Source organism: Felis catus, chromosome B4 (genome assembly GCF_018350175.1).
Source record: "Felis catus isolate Fca126 chromosome B4, F.catus_Fca126_mat1.0, whole genome shotgun sequence".
Taxonomy (NCBI): Eukaryota; Metazoa; Chordata; class Mammalia; order Carnivora; family Felidae; genus Felis; species Felis catus.
Window position 1 is genome coordinate 131952839 of NC_058374.1, and position 22762 is coordinate 131975600.

The 22762-nt window shown below is 53.7% G+C and overlaps 1 protein-coding gene across 2 annotated transcripts in view; it reads right to left on the bottom strand.

Annotated features, from left to right (window-relative positions):
• Positions 1 to 16703, bottom strand: part of TMEM184B (transmembrane protein 184B) — a 48669-nt gene extending 31966 nt beyond the window's left edge. For both annotated transcript variants that reach the window (XM_023257711.2, XM_023257710.2), the window contains exon 1: positions 16554 to 16703. The gene's annotated coding sequence lies outside the window, so the exon portion shown is untranslated. The remainder of the gene's footprint in view (positions 1 to 16553) is intronic.
• Between the last annotated feature and the right edge of the window lie 6059 nt (positions 16704 to 22762).

The following is a 22762-nucleotide window of genomic DNA, read 5'->3' on the forward strand; positions in this document are numbered from 1 at the left end:
TTCAAACGTGACCGTGTCCCTCCTCCTGACCTGAGGTCCTTTGAGAACGAGTCGGGATGTGACGTGGGCGGGCTGCAGCTCCGACTCCTTTGCAGAGAAGCCCGGGGCCCCTGGCAGCCGAGTCCCAGCCTCGCCCCCCACCCCCCCGCCTCCTCCCTTAGGGTCCCCACACACACATGGCCTGAGCCTCTGTGCCCACTTGCCTTCCACTCTGCCCTGGTCCTCTTAAGAAGAGCTGCCTCTTCACTCACAAGCCATCCTAAGCATCACGGCCTCACCCGAGGGCCAGCCCATGCCTGCCGAGCCACACTGCCCTCGCTCCGTGGCACTAAGAGGTCAGCGGGGACACTTCTTGTCTCCCCACGCCTGGGTCATCCGTCTCTAGCCTGGCATTGTGTCAGACACCATCGTAGGGATGTGGAAGACAAGAATCCATGAATCAGCTGACTGCTGCACACCACACAGGCTTTCCATCACTTGGTCCCCTCCCCACCTTGGACACTCTCCAGACATCGGCTGAAGGACCTGGACCTTTGGCTGGAGAGAGGAACGGGGCCGGGTGAGGGCAGAGGATGAAGGCTACCTCACGCTGTCCCACACCCATCTTCCAGAGTGGAGAGGCCCCGCCAACCAGGGCAAAGGGACGTGTTCGATGAGGTCCAACAGGAGACACCCCCAGTCCACCTGGTGGCAGCAGCAAAAGATGGGTCTGCTGAGATGGAGATGTTTTTACAACTGGAACAATCTAGCGATGTTCCGGTTGCTTCTAGAAAAAGGAAGCTCCCAATCAAATGAGGCTAGAAGTCCCCTGGGGCAGGAATACTGACCGAGGAGCCTCCGTTGGGTGGTTCACTCTTACCTGTCTTCTCCCCAGCTGGCCTGCAACCTCCAGGAGCTCAGAGGTCATGTCTTACGTGTAATCGTGACCTGGCACCGGCCTCAGGGCCTGGACGTAGTTCACACTTCCCACGCTTGGGATGGATAAGGGAACAGCTGAATGGGTGTTTGCCCTTCGCAGCTCGTGCCAGCTCCGAACCTCTGTGATGCCCTCCATCACCACCATGCCCAGCCCTGGGGCGTGGAGCATTCTCTTGCTCCCACCCACGGATCTTTGTCCCCGCCAGCCTCGACAGGTATCGCCTTCTATAACCTATTAGAGTTTGCTCTAATCTGTTCCCTTAACATCCTGTGAGTTGGGCTCCATGAGGGCAGGGACCGCGTGCCATGCTGGCAGAGTACTTACTGACCGATTGCTTAGGGGGCAGAGGAAACAACATGAACAGAGGCATGGGACAGTTTGTGGGCAGGCACTCGGTCAGGAACACGCCCGGGGCAGAATCTCTGCATCCAGCCCCTGTTACAGATGGGAGGGGGGGCGAGGTCGGGGACAGGCAGTGCCTGACTGACCACTTGTGGCTCTCCAGATTGACAAGGCCTTCCTGACAGCTGCGTGAGGTGTAGTTGGGGCATCCAGGTGGGGGTACAGTTCCCCGGGAGGCCACAGGGGGCTCTAGAAAGCAGAGCCCCGCGGGGGGGGGGGGGGGAGGTCACCAAGCCACAGGGCTGGACGGAACTCACCTTGTGGGTCAGAAAGCCAGGCTTTGGGGCACCAGTCAGTTAAGCGTCCGACTCTTGATTTCGACTCAGGTCGTGACCCCAGGGTCATGAGATCGAGCCCCCTCTTTTCTTTTTATTTTTTTTAACGTTTATTTATTGAGAGACAGAGAGAGACAGAGCGTGAGCAGGGGAAGGGCAGAGAGAGAGGGAGACACAGAATCTGAAGCAGGCTCCAGGCTCCGAGCTGTCAGCACAGAGCCCGACGTGGGGCTCGAACTCACAAACCGTGAGATCGTGACCCGAGCCGAAGTCGGACGCTTAACCGACTGAGCCACCCAGGTGCCCCGAGCCCCCCGACTCTTGATTTCAACTCAGGTCATGATCCCAGTGTCATGGGATCGAGCCCCCCACCCCCACCCCAGAGCTGAGCGTGGAGCCTGCTTAGGAAACCACCCAGAGTGCTACAGATGCTCACTTCCCCTGATACAGCCCCTACCCCCACCCTTCTCTGAGCAAGACATCTTCTGGCTAACTCCCTCCTGAAGATACCCACCTCTTCCAGAAAAGCTACAAAGCTGTGTGTGAGATCAGTCACCTGCCCTGGGAGTTAGGGATTTCAGAGAAGACCTCACCATCTCAGAGTATTTCACTTCATGTTGAAGGGGACACCTTGCTGTTACTCCCCCACCCCCAGACTTCCTGTGCCGAAGACCGAATAATGCCCCCCCGCCCCGAGATGTCACATCTCAAACCCCTGAGCCTGGGGATATGTTGCCTCACGCAGCAAAAGGGACTCAGCAGGTGTGACTGAATTAAGGACCCTGAGATTCTCCTAGATTATCTGCGGAGGCGGGATATAATCACGAGGGCCCTTACAAGAAGGAGGTAGGAGGCTGAGGCTGTGACAGTGGACGCAGAGCAGACAGACTGGGAGGTGCCAGGCTACTGGCTTTGAGGATGGAGGAAGGGGCCATGAGCCAAAGAACGCAAGTGACCTCTAGAAGCTTGAGGAGGCAAGGAAACAGAGTCTCCCGAAGGAACGTGGCTGTGCCGGCACCTTGATGTGGGCTCAGTGAAATACATTTTGGACTTCTGACCTCAAAACTGCAGGATGATAAATTCGTATCTTAAGTCACTAAGTTTCTGGCATTCTCTTGCAGAAGCCTTAGGAAAGTAATGCACCCGGTTTACAGATGAGGAAACAAAGGCTCGGGGTGGGGTGGGGGGAGTGGGGCAAGGCGGTTTGCCCACAGCTTCCGGCTAAAGGGCCGCAGACACTGCCCTTGCCGCACCATCGGATCCACAGATTTCCAAGTGCCATCAGTGAGCTGCGGGCTCTGCACTCAGGCCACTTGGACTTGAGCCCCAGCCCTGCCACTTACTAGCTCTGCGTCCTTGCTTCAGCTTCCTCAGCTGTGAAATGGGCTTGCAGTCACCCCCGCCTCAGAGAGAGCCGTGAGGAGCAAACAGGTTAATACAGGAAAGCCCTCAGCGCTGGGTCTGGCCCTGTATCGTGTTGTCTCTTACAAGGACTCTCCTGTTTTAGAGCCGCTTTCTCCTGCGGTCAGGCTGGGGGTTCACATGCCGGGCAGTCTCTGACGCCCAGGCTTGTCCTCCTGTCTCTGATTGTTTGCTCTGTTTTAAACCTCCTGAGATCGCATTTTCGTTTGTTAGGCTCAGACCCAAGCCCTTCTGAGCTGCAGCCGTGAAGCGCTCATCCGGGCAGTTGCCACACACACCCACAGGCCAAGCCAAGCTGGCAACCTGTCCACACGCTCGTCCCCAGGATGTTAACACAAGCCTGGGAGAGGGATTTTTGCCGAATATATTTCATTTTTAAAAATATACAGGGGTGGGGCTCCTGGCTGGCTCAGTCGGTTAAGCGTCCGCCCTCGGTTCACACCGTGATCTCACGGTTCGTGGGTTCGAGCCCCCACGTGTGGGCCTCTGCACTGACAACTCAGAGCCTAGAGCCTGCTTTGGATTCACGTCTCCCTCTCTCTCTGCCCCTCCCCTGTTCACATTGTCTCGCTCTCTCTCCCTCAAAAATAAACATTAAAGAAATTCTTTTAATAAACAAAATAAAAAAATATATATGGAGGGGCACCTGGGTGGGTCAGTCAGTTAACGCATCTGGCTCGGCTCAGGTCATGATCTCGTGGTTCATGAGGTGGAGCCCCACATCGGGCTCTCTGCTGTCAGCAAGGAGCCTGCTTGGGATTTTCTCTCTCTCTCTCTCTCTCTCTCTCTCTCTCTCTCTCCCTGTCCCTCCTTCCCCACTCCTTGCACACACGTGCTCTCGCTCAGAATAAACTTTATATACATATATATATATATATATATATATAAAGTTTATATATATTATGTTTACATATTATACACACACACACACACACACACACACACATATGTATGTATGTAGGGGAACCTGCATTGCTCAGTCTGACTCTTGATTTAGGCTCAGGTCACGATCCCAGGGTTGTGGGGTTGAGCCCCATGTTGGAAGCTCAGCATGGAGCCTGCTTAAGATTCTCTCTCTCCATCTGCCCCTCTCCCTCTCTCAAATTAAAAACAAAAAAACAAAATACATATATATTTTTTAATTTTTTTAATATTTTTATTTATTTTTGAGACAGAGACAGAGCATGAGCAGGGGAGGAGCAGAGAGAGGGGGGAGACACAGAATCTGAAGCAGGCTCCAGGCTCTGAGCTGTCAGCACAGAGCCCGACGTGGGGCTCGAACTCACGGAGTGTGAGATCATGACCTGAGCCGAAGTCGGACGCTCAACCGACTGAGCCACCCAGGCGCCCCTATATATTTACAAACGTATATATAATCATATGTATATATAATCATATATATATATCGTATATATATATACGATATATATATATATATGAAACATTCCATCTTAGCATTGCTCACTAGTAGAACTTAGGAATTGCTAATCTGAACTGGCCACTCTGCCCCCACTCTAACACCTGCCAGTGACAACAGCCCTCCTGCCTCCTGGGGCTGTTTGGCTCTGTGAACTTCCTGGGGGTTGGGGAGGCTGCCTTCTGGGGGGGGGAGGCTGACCCACATCAGAGCAGGCCAGCAGCCCACAGCCTGGCCCTTCACCAGAGGGGATTAGAGGAACGGAGCGCCGGAGCTGGCCAATTCTGTCTGGGCAGCCTTTGGGAAGAGGGTCACGTGCCCTCACGAGGGGGCAGGGTCCCCTCTCAGCCCCACTCCCTTTCATCAACACCCACAAGCCAGGCCACTCCAACGGCTCCTCGTCTCTCCCCCTTCTCCCGGGGCCAAGCTCCCACGAACCCCCCCAACCACGAGAGAAAAATCCTCCAATCCTGTAGCTATCCTTCATGTGGAGCAGAAATATAAGCGAACAGGGCCATCCAAAATTCGTCAGCAAGGGCTGACTCCATCCAGCCTTCTAATTAAAGTTGTTGTTATTGTTGCTTAATACATACCAGGTCAGATCTGGATCACTCTGGTTCACTCCCAAACAGCGAACAGATGGGCCGGAGCTCTGCCTCTTTAGCCTGACTCTATGTCCCCTTAAGTGTGACCACCTTTCCAGCCAGCTAAACCCCATTCAGCACCGTGCGCGCGCGCGCACACACACACACATACACACACACGAACCTAAACTGTCCTACTGCCCCGTGTGAGCAGGCCTGTCCAAGCAAGACCCCTGAACCTGCCCCGACCCAGGAGGTGCCTTGAGCAAGGAACTCGGCTCCTGACCCAGGTGTCTCCATGAGAAATCCCAACCTGAATTTCACTCCTGCAAATTCGTGCCAAGTTGGGGGAGCCAGCGTTCCTCCCGGGGGTTCACCCGACCAGTGCACGTGTCCCGCAGACAAGAACAAGAACCTTCACTGCAGCCCTGTGCACACAGCAAGAGGTGGGACACAAGCCCAGTGCCCATCCTCAGGGGAGTGGATAACTAAATGGTGATAATTTCAAACGGTGGGCCCCCACACAGCAGGCAAAAAGAACAAAGGACTGCTGGTCACAATCTGGACGAATCTCAGAGTATTTCTATGAGATTCCATTTCTGGAAAGGTCAAAGCCAGGCAAAGCGAGTCACTAGCGATGAGGTGTGAGTAGTGGTTACCTTGGGAGGAAGCCCTGGGAGGCTCCTGGGCTCTGGGAATGTTCTGCAACTTTGATCTGCACATGGTTTATATGGGTACTTACAGATGTAAAAACTCACTGTGCTACAGGTCTAAGACTAGTGTATTTTCTTTATTTTAAATGTTTATTTATTTTTGAGAGAGGGGATGGGGAAGGGCAGAGAGAGGGGGACAGAGGATCCAAAGCAGGCTCCATGCTGTCAGCACAGAGCCCGATATGGGGCTCGAACTCACAAACCATGAGATCATGACCTGAGCCACAAAGTCAGTCGCTTAACGGACTGAGCCACCCAGGTGCCCAGACTAATGTATTTCACTATATGTAGTAAGTTAACCTCCTTAAAAACTTTAAAAGTAGAAAAATATTGGGGCACCTGGGTGGCTCAGTCGGTTGGGCATCTGACTTCAACTCAGGTCATGATCTCACAGTTCGTGAGTTCAAGCCCCACATGGGGCTCACTGCTGTCAGCGCAGAGCCCGCTTCAGATCCTCCTTCTCCCCCTCTCTCTGCCCCTCTCCTGCGTGTGCTTTCTCAAAAATAAATAAAAACATTAAAAAAATTTTTTTAAGTACAAAAATATTTATCTTTGAGCACCTTCTGTGTGCTAAGTCCAAAGGGTATCTCGGACGAGACTCTAGTCCTTTAAGAGTTCATAGTCTGGTGGGGAAGAAAATAGAGTCAAATAATACGAGGCTGTCTGTGGCCAGGGCGACAGGTTGTGAGTCAGCCCAGGGTATCAGTATTACTCGTGATTTGGGGGAGGAGACAGAAAAAATTGACGCAATGTAGGACTTGGAGGCGGCCAGATGGGTGCCCAAATCCAGCTTCTTGCCGCCTGCCCTGCTTCCTCATCTGTAAGGGGGGCATGATGGCAGCTGTACCCCAGGGGTTCTCGTGAGGACGCAAGGAAAGCTCGCATGCAGGCACTCCGGCCCGAGACGAGACCGACGTCCCTGCTTTGCTCAGCCTGGCTGCGCTGAGGTTCGCGGGGGTGAACCAGGCCCTGCCCCAAACAGCTTCCAATCTCACCTGGATTTCGCCTTAAAGGAGCCCACAGCCGGGCAGGGAATCAGATACCTAGGACACAATGTCAAGAGGCTTACCTGCCAGCCGAGAGGAACAGATAAAGAAGCCACAGGGGTCAGAGGGCCCCACGGGGGTGGAAATGCAGCCAGGCCTTGAAAGGCAGACAGGATTCGGGCACACGGGAGACTGCTAGGGAGGGAAGGGCAGGAAGGGAGAGGGACCTCCATGGGCAGAGGCGTGGAGGTGGGAAGTCAGGGAGGCGCACAGGGGAAAAAGTAACTAGTCAAGTGTGGCTCAAGAAGGGGCCCAGGAAAGAGGGCCTAGAAGGCCCAGGGCTGGGTTCAACTTTATTTTGCTGTCGGTGGGGAAGCCCCTGCCAGTTTCAGAGGTTAAGAAGCGAGCGTATCGGAGCAAGGATTTAAACTGACAAGACAGGGGTGCCCCAGTGGCTTAGTTAAGCACCTGACTCTGGATTTCAGCTCAGGTCGTGATCTCGTGGTTTGTGAGATCGAGCCCCACGTTGGGCTCCGCACTGATAGCGTGAAGCCTGCTTGGGATTCTCTCTCTCTCTCTCTCTCTCTCTCTCTCTCTCTCTGCTCCTCACCCCCCAAAGTAAATAAACATTTAAAAAAAATTAAAAATAAAAAAATAATAATAATAAAATGAGAAGCCAGCCAATAGCAGTGTTTCAGAGGAAGGGGTGACTAGTTTCTCCAGGGCTGGGGCTGGGGTCGTATTTACCAAGAAACATCCAAACCTTCACAGCTGGTCCCCTCTGTGAGACCCAAGCATACATTTTTGTTTGTCTGTTTTGTTGTTGTTTGTTTAATGTTTATTTATTCTTGAGAGAGAGAGACGGAGCGTGAGTGAGGGAGGGTCAGAGAGAGAGGGAGACACAGAATCCGAAGCAGGTTCCAGGCTCTGAGCTGTCCGCACAGAGCCCGACATGGGGCTTGAACTCACCAACCGCGAGATCATGACCCGAGCCGAAGTCGGATGCTTAACCGACTGAGCCACCCAGGCGCCCCTGTCTGTTTTTCAAGTAAACTCTGTGTCGAACACGGGGCTCGAACTCATGACCCTGAGATCAAGAGTCGCATGCTCTACAGACCGAGCCAGCCCCGGGGCTCCAAGCGTGCATTTTGGATGAGATGGTGGTAGGAGCCTGAGTGAGGCTGGCAGGTCCTTGAGGGAGTGGCCAGACCCTTGACCCTCCCGCACCGGGCGAGATGTAAGGATACGTTTCTTGCGGTTCTTGTTTCCTTAATTTATTTTTTGAAAAAAAAAATCGTCTGTCGCCATGACTCGGCATGCAAATGCTTCAAAGGGTCTCTAGCGAACAGCCTCCCAGCACCAGCCCGAACCCAGAGGCACCATAACCACCGACTCGGTGCAGAGCCCCCGAGACCTCATGTACGCACATAAGCAAGTGCACTTTACTTACACAGATAGAGGCACACCAGACATGCTGCCCTGCACCCGTTTCTTTCACAGGAGACTATGCCGGCCACGGTTCCGTACCCACGCATGGAGTCTCAACCTTATCTTCCACAGCCGCGCAGTATTCCATGGTTTAGACGCAGCATAACTTCTTCCCGGCCCTCGGTGGACGGACGCTAGGCTCCTTCGAGTCTTTTGCTAGTGCAAATAGGCAGCAATGACTAATCTTCCAATAGATCACTTCGCCCCCATGTTAGAACACCTGTAGGGTGAATTCCTGGAAGTCCAAACGGCTGGGTGAACGCGTACAAGTGACTTTGAAAATGTTGCCAGGGAGATGGAATCCGTTTAAATCCTCATCAAGAAATAAGCCTAATTGTTAGGAAAAACACTGACGACGTGTAGTTGTTGAGAGTGCCCAGACGAAGAAACGGTAGAGCAAAGCCCCGTTTGGCAGACAGAGCGCATCAGCCTCTGCTCGCCCAGCGCCCTCCTCCCCGTGTATTTCTTCACCTGTGGGTGAAGGGCCAGAGCTGCTCAGCCCCTCGGCCCTTCCCAGCGCAGACAGGCTCGGATGCCCTGGCCCCAGGGCGGGTGGAAGGGTGGACGGTGACCGGAGTCACCACGAACACCCAGACTTAAGTGGTCCGCCTGGGCATAGGTGCCAGGGCCCAGGGGAGGAGCAGGCCACAGAGCAGGCCCGGCGGGAAGGGGTGGGAGTGGAGAGCCCGAGAGGATCAAGCGTCTCCAGCCCGGCCATCCCAAACGAGTGACGAGCGCCTGGTGCTTCCCTTGTTCAGGCCGCAGGGACGGCACAGCCACACAAGACACGCTCATGCTCTACGACGACATTCACTGCTGTGTCTACCACGGGCCTGTGACATGACATGTGTCTGACCAAAATGGCCGCCTAAACCCTCCTTTTCAAGGGGGCAGCCGGCGGAGGATGGAGGCGGGCCTCTGGATGCCTAGTGCCCTCCCTGTGAGGACAGCTGGGTAAACACAGCGGGCAGGGCAGGGTTTCCTCCCCCCTGCACAAATCCAGCTCAGCTACGGAGAAGTGGGAAGGAAATGGTCTCTTACCCCCAACACGGGAGGGGATACCTCTTGGCAAACCAAAGACAGCATTCGAGAGGAAGAACCCTCACCAACCTTCCTGTTTCTGGCCCGTGCTCCGCTCCAGTGGACCGGAGGGCCAGGAACTCCTATAAATCAAACGCACTGAGGTTACTGCCACTGAAATTCTTCTAACAAATGCACAGCGCATCAACCTTTCTTTGTAGAGCCAACCCGTACTGTTTTGGTAAATCTAGGGTCTCACAGCACAGCTGTGCTGGGGGGCCACTCAGAGCGGCAAGGGCGCAGGATTAAGATCGAAAACCTGTGAGCTTCCCTCCACAGGATCTCAGGCAAATTCACCCTTCTGGGCCTCAGTCTACCCAGTTCCAAAATAGGCACAATAATTCCAAGGCTCCAGGACCACCGGGAGGATTAAAAGAAATAATTTATGTGGAATGTGATTTGCAAACTGCAAAGCCCTACGCAAATTCTGGTGAGGATTAGTAACATTGGTGTTAAGATGCTGGGGCTCCCGGGTAGCTCTGAGTTGGTTAAGCGTCCCACTTCAGCTCGGGTCGTGATCTCACGGTTCGGGAGTCTGAGCCCCACGTCGGGCTCTGCACTGACAGCCCAGACAGAGCCGGCTTCCGATTCTCTGTCTCCCTCCCTCTCTGCCCCTCCCCAGCTCACGCTCTCTCTTTCTCGCTCTCAGAAATAAGGAAACCTTTCTAAAGGAGGTTAATATTGATTAATCTTAATACCCTCACACACATCCCTTCACCAATACCCACTGTTGGGCTTCGCAGGCTCCCAAAATGACTGTTGATGGGATCCCAGATTCTGTTTGTTCTAGAATGAAAAACCCAAGCGCTACAGGCAAAGACCAGGAGGCTCTGCCAGTGGCTATAGCAGCAGCAGCCATGGAGTTAGCTGTTTTTCCCTCAGAGCCTTCCTGTAAATGGTGACCCAGAGGGCTTTGGGGAACAGCACGGCCCAGCAGAGTGCAGGTTCTTGGCCACCTGCCAGCGGGGCAGGGCCTCCCCGGGGGCAGGCCGTCCACAGAAGCTGTAGCAGGAGAAAAATACCAAGTACCAAAGTACCAAACTCCGCCATGACCTCCAGAGCAGGGAGGCTGTCTGATCTGAAAATCCCTTCGCGGTGACAGATGCAGTAACTTGTAGAGGTTTCACCCCACCCACCCTGAGGTGGGGGTGGCTGTCCCTCCTATCCAGGGACCGCCCACGGACGCAGGCACAAGACTGCACAGATCACAGGTCACCAGCGAGGGGACCGAAGTCTTCAGAAGGATCACCAAGCAAACTGCAGGCCGGGAAAGAAGCCACACACACACACACCCGTCTTCACGTGACCTGCTCTTACTCTAAATCAGGCCCTCCCCTTGGAGAGCTCAAGGCTTTATAACCACAGACCTCACCTGAGCCTTGCGGCACACGGCGGCAGGTGAGTAGAGCGGGTACAAATAGCCCCCACAGAGGGCAAGGGACTTGCCCAAGGTCAACAGTTCTCTGACTTCCATGCAGTTTTCTCCTTCCACTTAGAGTCATAGTGCCATCCTAGTGCAAAAAGGGTGGGGACATCATCTTTCCCACAGATACTAGATACAGCAGCAGGGGTTCTGTTTTGTTTTCTTTTAACATTTATTTACCTTTGAGAGACAAAGACACAGAGCATGAGCGGGGGAGGGGCAGAGAGAGGGGAAGACACAGACTCCAAAGCAGGCTCCAGGCTCCGAGCCGTCAGCACAGAGCCCGACGCGGGGCTTGAACCCACGAAACCTTGAGATCATGACCTGAGCCGAAGTTGGACACTTACCTGACTGAGTCACCCAGGCGCCCCAGGGGTTCTGTTTTTTAACTTCTCTAACTTTTTTTTATATCTATGGCTAACTTATTAATTTCATGGGTAAATGCTTATGAGCTGGCATTATGCGAACAACGAGATAATTCCGGATTATACCTAGAAAGAAAATATGCCCCCATGTCAACAGTGACTATTTCTTGGTTATGAAACTGGCAGTGATGTTTATTCTTACCCACTAATCTTCTGTGTTCCAAGTTCACTACAATCAACAAGTATACTGTTGTCCAAACCAAGAGAAGCCTATTGTTTTCAAAGGCTGAAAGACAGAGATCACCCCTGCAAACTTTCCGTTAAACACTCAACGACTCGCGTGTGACTTTGTATAACACAGGAGAGGCGGAAGTGAGGCAGGTTAGGCACAAAGGTTTTCTGGGTGGGATCTTCCCGCTCTTGTTTCCGCCCCAGCGAAGAAGGAAAAGGAGGTGACTGCGGGGCTTCCTGCCTCTCAGCACAGGCCCCAGACCTCCCGGATCCGAGACCTCCCATGTGCCCCATCGGCTCCTGATGGAAGCTTGGCTCTAATCAACAATCCTGTTCTGACTAATCCTGGCCTCAATGTCCGTCACCTCTCGAGAATAATTCCAGCTTTATCCTAAGTGGCAGTGACATTAACCCACGCAGTCGTTCATTTGGGCGGCCGAAAACTTATTCAGCACCTACTCTGTGCAAGGCGTTGTGCAGACACTGAGCCACCGTTCCCCCGAGACTGGAAACGACCAACCGAAGCCACACATCATCCTTCCAAGTTCTGCCCGAGCACAGGAGCAACAGAAATGTGAACAAACCCTGCCTGGGTGTGCAACCTAATTCTGGCATCTCAACTCCCTCTGCCTGAGGTCTTCCCCGCCACCCTCCCCTGCCCAGTCCTGAGACAAAGCAGGGTCCGAGAACGGGTCCCTGTAGAGGGTGCTGGTAGCTTAGTGGCACTGCATTCAGGTACCGGTGGAAGCAGAGGGGAGGGAACGGGAGTAACCCCAAAACTTCAAGACCATCCAATTCTCTCTGCAGCGCCCTCCCGCTTTACTTCTTCTCCTTCCGGTCCTCTTTGAGGCTGAGAAGATCACATTCGATGATCATTGATTGAAGGTCCACCAGGTGCTAAGACCTGATGCCAAATAACTTTACAGACAGGAACTCAGACCTCTGCTTTGCACATGCTGTTCCCTCTGCCTGGAACCCGCCTCCTCTCCTTACCTGAGACAGCAGCTTAAATGGCACCTCATCAGAAAAGTGCCTGCCCAGGCAGGTATGCCCTGATGTTCCCTCAGAGTGCCCACGACAACTGTCATGGCTCCTGTTTGCCGTCTCTCTCCCCAGCAGGACTCAGCTCCCTGCGCTGACACACTGACACACAGTTCTTTGGTTTTTTTAGATACGTTTTTTTTTTTTCTTAAATAGGCTCCACACCAAAGGTGGGGCTTGAACTCAGGACCTTGAGATCAAGAGGCGTACACCCTCCTCGCTGAACCAGCCAGGCGCCCCAGCAACACTTCTTGTGTAAATAAATTGAGCAGCCTGTAGCGTAACAATAAAAGCCAGTGTTCATTGAGCATGTACTATGTGCCACATGCCGTGCTGAGCTCCGTGCAGACATGAGGTCACGACAGCTGCGTGACGGCTGCACTATTTTTACTCCCGCGTTACAGATGTAGGAAACTGCGTCATTTCCCCCCACTTTTAAAGGACAGAAATTAGAACCTGGTAAACGACTTGCCCAAGGCCCCGCAGGGCTAACAGGAGAGTGAGGATTTGAACGTCTCCCGATTTGAAGGTCTCCCAGGCCACGAGGACTGCTCAGCCGCGCCCCACCCCCCACCCCTGTGCCCAAAGGGGCATTTCTTTCCCCTGAGCTGTCAGTGCCCATTCGTCCCCTTACTGAATTCTCAGCCTCCTCTCCCAAGGCACCCACTTCAGAAATCTTCTGACTCCTCCCTTCATGTCCTATATACCCCAAGCTCCCACTCCCGATGCGATGCGGGTGCCTGGCGCCATGGGTCCTCATCTTTCGGCCCCGGGGCCCGGGGTCTAGAGAAACTGCGTGAATGCTGGCCCCTGGACATCCTGCACAGCAGGCAGGGAGAGCAGGCATCTCCCCAGTGAACTCACGCATGGGACCCGTAGTTAAGCCCAGCTTTCCGGCTCCTGCTCCGTCCCCACTCCCCTCCGCTTGTATTTATGGCGCTGCTGAGCGTGGGGGCCTGTGGAGGAGGCACACCCACCACAGCTCTCCACAGGGAAAGGGAGCTGCCCACGCCCATTCCAGATCTACGGCTTGAGAAGTCAGTGGGGACCCACAAGACCCGGGACAGCCAGGGAGAACTCGGGTTCTGGTCCAGTGGAGCCACTTCACAGCCGGTCCCAGAAGCCGGCTGGAGGGCAGACACCAAGACGACAGTGGGCTCCAGAGCCTGTCTGGGGTCACACGGGGTCGTCAAAACCAGAAGGTGCCGGAAGAAAAGGAGAAGGCAGCTGGGCCTGAAATAAAAAGGATCCCTGTGGGAAAAGCGTCCTGAGGAAAAGCAAAAAAGGAGACAGGGAGGTCAGGTGTTCTCGGAGTTCTCTGCAGGAATAAGGGAAGGAGAAAAGATGGTAACACTGTCCCTCACGTGTGCAACCCACGGCTGGGGACCTCAATTCATTTTTGCAACCTCCGGGGGCTTCCTGCTGACCACACCGGGGTGGGGGGGGGGGGTCAAGTTCAAACTCCTTAGCGGGGGGCCTTCAAAGACCTTCATGCCCAGGCCCACTGTGGCCACTGTGGTCTGGGAGGCGAGGTATCCCAGGCCTCCACACTCTGCCCAGGGGCTCCTCAACCTTCTGGCTTCTAGAAGACTTCTGGCACACCCACACCGTGGGGTTACCACCGCTTGAACCCGCTAGGCCGACTCTGCAGAGCGGGAAGGTAACTGATCCCACCTCACCAGGTGGTGGGGGGATGAAACACAGTAATTCATCAAAGCACTCTGAACTGTGCCTGGCACACAGTAAGTGCTTAATAAACAAGCTGTTGTTCCTATTGTCCTCTGCACCCCTTTAGGGCCTCTGTTTCAACCACAAGTAGAGCACTGTCTTGCGTATTTGTTACACATTGGACTCCCTCAGCCAACCACAGCCTCTCAGAAGGCCCCATTCAGGCCTCTGTCCCCTGAGGCCTAGCAAGGAGCCCCGCACACAGTAGGACTTCAGCAAGTGCTGACCACCACCGCCACGGTGAAGGCCCACGGCAGGCCTCACACAGAGCTCTCCCAGGGCCCGGCTGCGGGCCTTCCACAACTCGCGCACCAATTTCCCAGCCTAAATGCCCCACGGAGCGAGAAGGGCATTCGCTGGTAACTCAGTTTCAAAAACAATGAAGGGCTGTACTCTGCCCGACTGAGGCTGTTTCCACTCCAGGGAACGTACGGGGAGAAAGGAGCACGGCAGGGACTGGAAATCGTACGGGGAGAAAGGAGCACGGCAGGGACTGGAAATAGCACTGAGCCCCTCTTGGGGCGAGAGCTGGGCTGGCCCGCCAGAAACCAGGAGCAAAACCTCAAAGGCAGACGGGGAGCAAACGCCACAGGAGTCGGCCGACACGAGTGAAGTGGGACAAGGAGCTCACTCGCACCCATTCGGCCTTCAAGGTCTCCTTCCCGCCCACTTGGAGAGCTTTAGAAGGGGCGCTCTGTATAGCCCACCACCATGTGGGAGCAACTTACAACACACCCAGAACCCCAAAGGGTGCACGAAGGCACCCCGGGTTGTCTGTGGTCCTCGGTGGGGTGGGAATTCGGTGCCTTCTCCACCCGAATGGGCTACTGGGCCCTGGTGTCTGAATGGGGGTCACTGTCTCTGCCCACCTCCCCAGCAGACCGGGAGGACTGAGGCCAGGCCCCAGGCCCCATTCATGTTCAGACACCTGCGCCCCTAGCACGGTGCCCAGCACGTAGATGTTCAATCAGCTACCAGGCAGCCAATTCTGGCTGCAAGAGAGGCCTTGGCTCAAGGACAACTCCACACAGGTCTGCCACGCACCACAGACAAGTGAGTCATGTGCTGTCCCTGGGTCTCAGTTTCCTCAAGTGCACACAGGGATGACGACGGCTCTGGGCTCACACAGCCACGGAGAAAATTAACTGGGAAAACATATGTGGTAAACACCAAAGCATCAGACACATGCTCGTCATCCTTCAAGCTTCAGCTCAGCCGTCCGCATGTGCTGGATCTTTGCTGCGGGCCATGTTCCCCCCCTTCCAGCAGTGAACCCACACTGCACTCCCTCTACTGTTTTATATTTTTCACTTCATTGTGATTACTCGTTTCGAAGTTTGATTCCCTCCACCAACCTGAGAGCTCCCGGAAGCCCAGGGCATCAATAGTTTGGGTCCAAGGGCCGCCCAGATGGGCACCCGGCTCGGGCTGCTGGGACCCTCCCACCCCATGGTTCCCGTGAAGGAAGTCCCACCTCTGAGACCTGCATCTCCTCTGCAGGTGCAAGTGAACTTGTTTGCCTGGCTGGCCCCGCAGCGCACAGGCCTCCAGGGCACAGATTGCTGCTTCTTTCCTTACACGAAACACCCGGCAGTCAGATAAATAATACATGGGCTTCACCTCACACACAGGTATCAGGCGTGCAAACGCCTGCTTTGCGCCATGGTGCCCTGGGCGTGCGGGCACACCCATGCATACGTGTATATGCTATCTGGCCTGGCACAACCCCAGGGAGAACGTGAATTGGGAACAGATACCCATGCCCCTCCCTCAACCCTCTTGCCTTGCCATGGCCTGGAGTCAATTAGCACTAGACCTGAGCAGTGTGCCCAGAGAGGAAATGTACAACCCATGGGATGGATACATACACCCTAAAGCAGCCTCTACGGTCCCTTTCCACACAAATATCCTTTGAGCCCTAGGTTAGCCTCGGTGCCCCTCCAAGCAGCTGGCTCCTATGCAAGGCGTGTACACCCTCCATGCAAGCATCCCCGAAGGCCTGGCCAGGCCAACCATACTCCCAGATCACAGCCACCCTCACAGGGCACGGATGCCTCCCCCGCTCGGTGGTGCCAGGCGCCAGCACACCCACCGGGCACACACAAACCCCACTTGCAAAGGGCCTGTCCGTCGGCCTTCCCTCTCCCCCCGCCACCCCCACAGGCAGGTCCGATTACACTCCAGGCGAGGGCCTGCCACGTTGGCGAGGAGGGGGCCAAGGCACACCCACGGGCAGCCCGGCGACCCTGCAGGGCGGGGAGGGGGCGCAGGGCGGGACGGGCTGGGCGGCGGACGCCCCCTCCCTCGTCGGCCGGGCCGGCCACCTTCGTGCCTTCCCCGCCCCCCCGGGACCTGCGACCAACGCGACCCGTGGGGCGCTCCCCGCGCGGGCCTCTCCAAGACCGAGCAGCCCCCGCCCCCGGGAGTCCGCAGCCACCCCCCCTCGGGGCCTCGGCGCGAGGCCGGCCAGGCTGGGTACCTCAGGAGCCCATGGCTGCGGTGGCGGTGGCGTGTGCGGACGGCGCGCGGCAGCCGGACTCTCGGGGCGGGACGGGCGGGCGGCGCCGCAGCCCCGGTGTCTCGCCGCCGCCGGCGGGTCCCGGGCCCAGCGGAGTGCTGCCGCGGCGCGCCTGCGCGCTGAGCACGCCTCCGGGGAGGGCGGGGCGGCGAACTCGCCGCTGAGATCACCCGCCCGGCCTTAAAGGGGCCGCGCCCGGAATCCCCAGCTCTCCGCGGGGTGGTGCGGCAGACCTAGGTTCTCCCGGCGCTCCCAAACAAACCCTCAAGAGTCGTCTCCCCCACCTCAATTCGATCCCCCAACCCTGCCCACCACAGAGCTTCTTAGGGTGCACAGACAGAGTCGTGGGCTCCGAGGTCGGTCCCCGACCCTCGCAGGCTGTCTGGCGCTTCACTTTTCTTAACCCTAATTACCTCCATTTGGGCCTGTTTTGAAGATGGAACAATATATAATGGCTATTTGTCGAGGGAGGATGCTTGTGGAAATGCGGAATTAACGTGTACTGAAGTCCTATATGCAATCACGCGAGATGAAATTGCAGAGCAGAGAACGAGACTTTTTCTTCCCGTGCCAATTCACAGAGGCGCTTCATTCTTGCCCCGCCTGTCTCTAGGCAGCCTAACCAGCAAAATTTTTCAGAGGTCATTCAAGCCGCCTATCCCATTGCTGTTTGCCGGGTCTACACCTTACCCACTTAACTGAAAAAAATCCAAGTTCTGGCGTTGGTGTGCTCAGATCCCCAAATGTATTTATATCCCCTGCCCAGACTCCTCTCCTGAGCTGTCTACTCAACACTTCCATGCTTGATGGGGCGCCTGGGTGGCTCAGTTTCACCAACCCCCACCCCCGCAGGCTTTCCCCTGGCAGTGAGGAGACTGCTTGGGATTCTCTCTCTCCTCCCCCTCCTCTCCCTCCCCCCATTCTGTTCCTCCCCTACTCACACTGCCTCTCTCTCTCTCTCTCTCTCTCTCTCTCTCTCTCAAAATAAATAAATAAATAAGTAAACAAAAAAACTCATACTTGAGGTCCAGTAGACATCTCAAAGCGTGCCTTCCAAACACATACAAACCCATACCCTCGCAGCCTCTGTTGGCAACTCTGTCTTTCCAGTGCTCAGGGCAGAACTCCTGGAGTCATCCCCGAATCCCTCCTTCCACTCCGTTACCCATTGGAGCCGGAAATCCTCTTGGCTCTACCTGCAAAATATATCTAGACTCTAATCTCTTCCACCCCATCTCCACTGCTAACACCCTCATCCAGTTTCTGCCAAGGATCACAGCAATATTCTTGTGATAGACTGAATGTGTCTCCCGCAAATTCATATGCTGAAATCCTAAATCCCAGTATGATGGTATTGGAGGTGGGGATTTTGGGAAGTCATTAGGTCACGAGGGTGGAGCCCTAATGAGTCGGATTAGTGCCCTTATAAAAAGGATCCCAGGGAGTCCTCTAGCCTTTCTGCCATGTGAGAATAGAAAGGTTGGCAATCTATAACCCAGAAGAGGATTCTCATCAGAACCCAATCGTGCTGGCAGGCACCCTGATCTCAGACTTACAGCCTCCAGAACTATGAGGAATAAATTTCTGTTGTTGATAAGCCACCCAGTCTATGGTAATTTGTTTTTTTTTTTTAATTTTTTTTTTTAACGTTTATTTATTTTTGAGACAGAGAGAGACAGAGCATGAACGGGGGAGGGTCAGAGAGAGAGGGAGACACAGAATCTGAAACAGGCTCCAGGCTCTGAGCGGTCAGCACAGAGCCTGACGCGGGGCTCGAACTCACGGACCGTGAGATCGTGACCTGAGCCGAAGTTGGCCGCTTAACCGACTGAGCCACCCAGGCGCCCCTATGGTAATTTGTTACAGCAGCCCAAACTGACCAAGATTATCACAATGTTCTCCTAACCTGTTTTCTTATTCCAACCTCATCCCTGTCTCTATCAGTATAGGAGCAAGATGGATTCTTTTGTTTTATTATTATTTTTTAAGATTTTATTTTTAGGGATGCTTGGGTGGCTCAGTCATTTCAGCGTCGGACTCTTGATTTTGGCTCAGGTCATGATCTCATGGGGCATGGGATCAAGCCCCAAATGGGGCTCTTTGCTGACAGAGCAGAACCTGCTTGGGATTCTCTCTCTTCCTCTCTCTGCCCTTCCCCCACACACGTGGTCTTGCACACACACTCTCTCTCTCAAAATAAATAAATAAACTCAAAAAGTCACACTTTTCACTGACTGAGCCAGCCAGGCACCCCTAGAGGGATTCTTTTAAAACCTAAGTCAGAACATGGGAGTTCTTTGCTCAAAAAACCCCCGTTGTTCCCCCATTTTACTCTGAGTAAAAGCAAAAGTCCTTACAAATCCTCACAAAGCCTTGCTTGATTTGACATTCTATCCACCAAGGTTTGTCCGACCTCGTTGCCACCTCTTCTTTCTCTCCACACTGACCACTTTCTGTTCCTAGGACAAGCCAAGCACACTCTGCCTCAAATCCTTTGCACTGGCTGTTCCAGTTGCTAGGATCACTGTTCCCTCAGATATCCAAATGGTCCCTCCCTCATCTTCTTCAAGGATTTGTTCAAATGTTCCTCACTCATTGAGGCCTTCCCTGACCACACCAATAAAATTGCCAAGTCCCTCACATGCACTCCTGATTTCCCTCTTACTATGCTCTATTTTTCCCCTTATCACTTAATTTCAATCTTAATAGATAGTTCGCCTGTTTTTCTGTCTTCCGTCAGTAGCACAAAAGCCCCATGAGGACAAAGATGTACATTCTTTTTGTTTCCTGATCTAATCCCAGTACTTCATACTGGGGTTGGCATAGAGAACACGCTCAAAAGGTATCTGTAGCACTAATGATACCTTCTAGAAAGAGTCCTATAAAAAAATTCTTCCCCAGCCTCAGGTAAGAAGTTCCTCGCGGCTATCCCAACACAGAACAAGCCTTATTGGTTGCGTTATAATCATCTGTGTATGACTTTCCAGCTCTCCAGGGCAAAGTTCTGGTCCCGGTTTCACTATTTCTCATGCTTAGCGTAGAAACCTTACAAAGCAGACACATTCCGACCTCCGCCAACCCCTTCAGAGTGTTTGGGCCAAACCGCACCCAAATTCGGGTTCTCAGCCCCTGCTCGTCAAGGGTACTTACTTAACTTTTGGGTCTCAACTTACGGAGGCCCTCGGCTGGTGGGGTCAGAGACAAGTCGTGGGTATTTTTAGGCTTGAAGACAGAAAGTCACCTGGCCTGGGTGACACGGCAGGTTCGCAGGAGGAAGTGGGCACCCTGGTTGTTTGCTCTCTACTTTTCCTCGTTCTCTCTCCCAGGCTTTCCAAAATGAAGATCAGTGTTCACCCCCTCTGCCTCCTCCCCAGTCCATGCAATTGCCCATCCACGGAGGCTCAAAGATGCTGCTCATGTCGGTCTCTTCTCCCCTCCACGCATGGGGTCACTGCCCTGGTTCCGGCCCCCTTATCTCTGGACAATTATAACAGTTCCCCGCCCACCAGTCATCTTTATACCTGCCCAGTGGGTACTGAAGGCAGAATGCCTTTTTCCACCTCCAGCAAACAGCTACTCTTCCCTCAAAGACCGTACCAGAGGTCATCTTTTGGTTCCTTCTCGATTCCTCCCCTATTTCCCCCATGTCTGAATTCGTCTCTCCACCACAGAAAGTTTGGAAACAACCTGAAAGTCATCAAAGAATTGTGAAGTAAATTCCGGCCTATCCATACAATGGCGTATTGTGTAGGTACTAAAATAGCCTCTTTACACATTTCTAGTAACGTGGGGGAATGATTAGGAATCATAATGAGTAAAAAGGAAGTAATACATTTGCATGACAACCTGGTCTGAACTCTGTAAAAAAAAAAAAAAAAAAAAAAGATTAGAAGAAAGATTGGAAGGAAATATGACGAAATGTCAACAGTGGGTCCTTTTTTTAAATATTTATTTTTGAGAGAGAGAGAACGTGAGGCAGGGAGGTGCAGAGAGAGTGGGGGGGGGGGAGACAGATGATCTGAAATCTGAGGCAGGCTCTATGCTGACAGCAGAGAGCTGGATGCAGGGCAACAGTGGGTCCTTCTAAGTGGCAGGGTTATAAATATCGGTTTGGTTACCTTCCCCCTCCCCAGCCACCTTGTTTCCCTGTATTTGCCAAAATTTGTTGGCAAAAGCACGTAATATTTCCGAAATAAGAACAAAGGTTATTTACATAAATGATACACTGTTTCCTTCTGTTTTCTTCTCACTGTGCATCTGAGAACCTCTCAATGGTAGGGACCTGGTTGGATTATCTCCACATCCAAAACCCACTCCTAGCATTTGGCAGGGGAGTGCAGATTCGGGAAGAGCGAAGGCCTCAGCAGGGCAAGCTGATGAGCGGCCCACAGCCCAGAGCACTCAGGCTACCTGCAGCCTCTGTGTCTCCAACTTGTCCCCAAGGATGCTGTGGGGGACCTGGCCTGGTGCCCTGGAAAGGCAGCATGCTGTGGCAGGCAAAGCACCTTAGGCATGTGGCTTTGCCTCTTGGAGCCTCAGTTTCCCCATCAGTAAGTAGGTGGAATGTAAGAACAGCCCATCTGGCAGAACTGTCCTGATAAATCTATGTGAAAATGTCAGCCCAGTACTGTGCACACCGCTGATGGTCGCGCTGCCGTCCACACTGAAGACCCAGCTAACTTTTTACCTGAATCAGACCCTTTTGTTTGCCAAGAGATTGAAACCCAGTTCAAGGGGCGCCTGGGTGGCTCAGTCGGCTAAGCGGCCGACTTCGGCTCAGGTCATGATCTCGCAGTCCGTGAGTTCGAGCCCCGCGTCGGGCTCTGTGCTGACAGCTCAGAGCCTGGAGCCTGTTTCAGATTCTGTGTCTCCCTCTCTCTGACCCTCCCGCGTTCATGCTCTGTCTCTCTCTGTCTCAAAAATAAATAAACGTTAAAAAAAAAAATTAAAAAAAAATGTTAAAAAAAAAAAAAGAAACCCAGTTCAAGTTACACAAAGAAAGTGAATTTATGGGCTCAATTAGGAAGTGGAAGGCAGAGCCGGACCGGAGGCTTCCCGCAGGGTCATTAGGACACTATTTCTCTGTCGCGTGTGCGTCTCTGTGTGTGTACGTTCGCGCGCACGCGCTGACCTCGTTCTCGGGCATTCTTACCCCCCACAGCGACGATGGCAGAGTACCTCTTTCTCAAGAAGTCTCAAAAAGTTTTATCCCAGGACTGCCTCTGATTGGTCCATCTTGAGTCATGTTCCATTCTCTGAGCCAATGATTGTAGCCAGGAGATGCAGTGCTCCAATTGGCCAGGCCTAGATCATGGCCCTCCCCCAGAGCCAGGGGGTGGAGTCAGCCGCTAAGGAACCCAAAGTACTGAGAGGGAAGGGAGGGTCTGTTAAGGAAAAGGGGATGTCTGGGGAGGAAAACCCTCAGATGTTCAGCAGCTCAGAACGTTTAAGTGGCTCTCCCAGCGTCACCCAGAAAGGACAAGGGCTGCCGTGTGACTTCAACAGCAGACACCGAAGGCACTAGGACAGAGCCATCAGGAGGGAACTAGGACAGAGCCATCGGGAGCGGGTGGCTCTTTCTGAGGCCTTTGGTCTGTGCAGTGGCCAAACTACTGGGTTCAAATCCCAGCTCCACCGCTGATAGGTTGCGAGACTTTGAGCAAATCACTTAGCTTCTTCGAGCCTCAGTTTCTTCCTCTGTAAAATGGGTCGACTAACAGTACCATCCATCCCTGCAGGGCTGATGTGAGGATTAAATGAGATAACACAAGTCAGGCTGTTGGCACAGGACCTGGCATGTCACGGGCACTCAGTGTGTGCTGTTTTTAGTAGCTACAAATAGAAACAGTAAGAAGGCCCTTCCTGAAACTCCTGTCTGGAACTGAAAACAAAAACAGGCTCTACGGGGCTGATTCTGATCTGCCATCAGTGATTCTATTTCTAGCAGCGTCAGGGCCTTGAGGCTGCTGTTGTCATCACCGGGAACATGTTCCTGACTCCTATCTCCGCCCCGTTTCCTTCTGCCCCTCCTCTCGGGTCCTTGATAAAATATCAGTTCCCCTGGCTATGTCATCAAGTGGAAAAAAGAAAATATCACAAAGGACAGTGAGTACTGGATGCCACATTTAATGCAAATACATATGGGCATATGTATTGGGGGGGCGTATGCG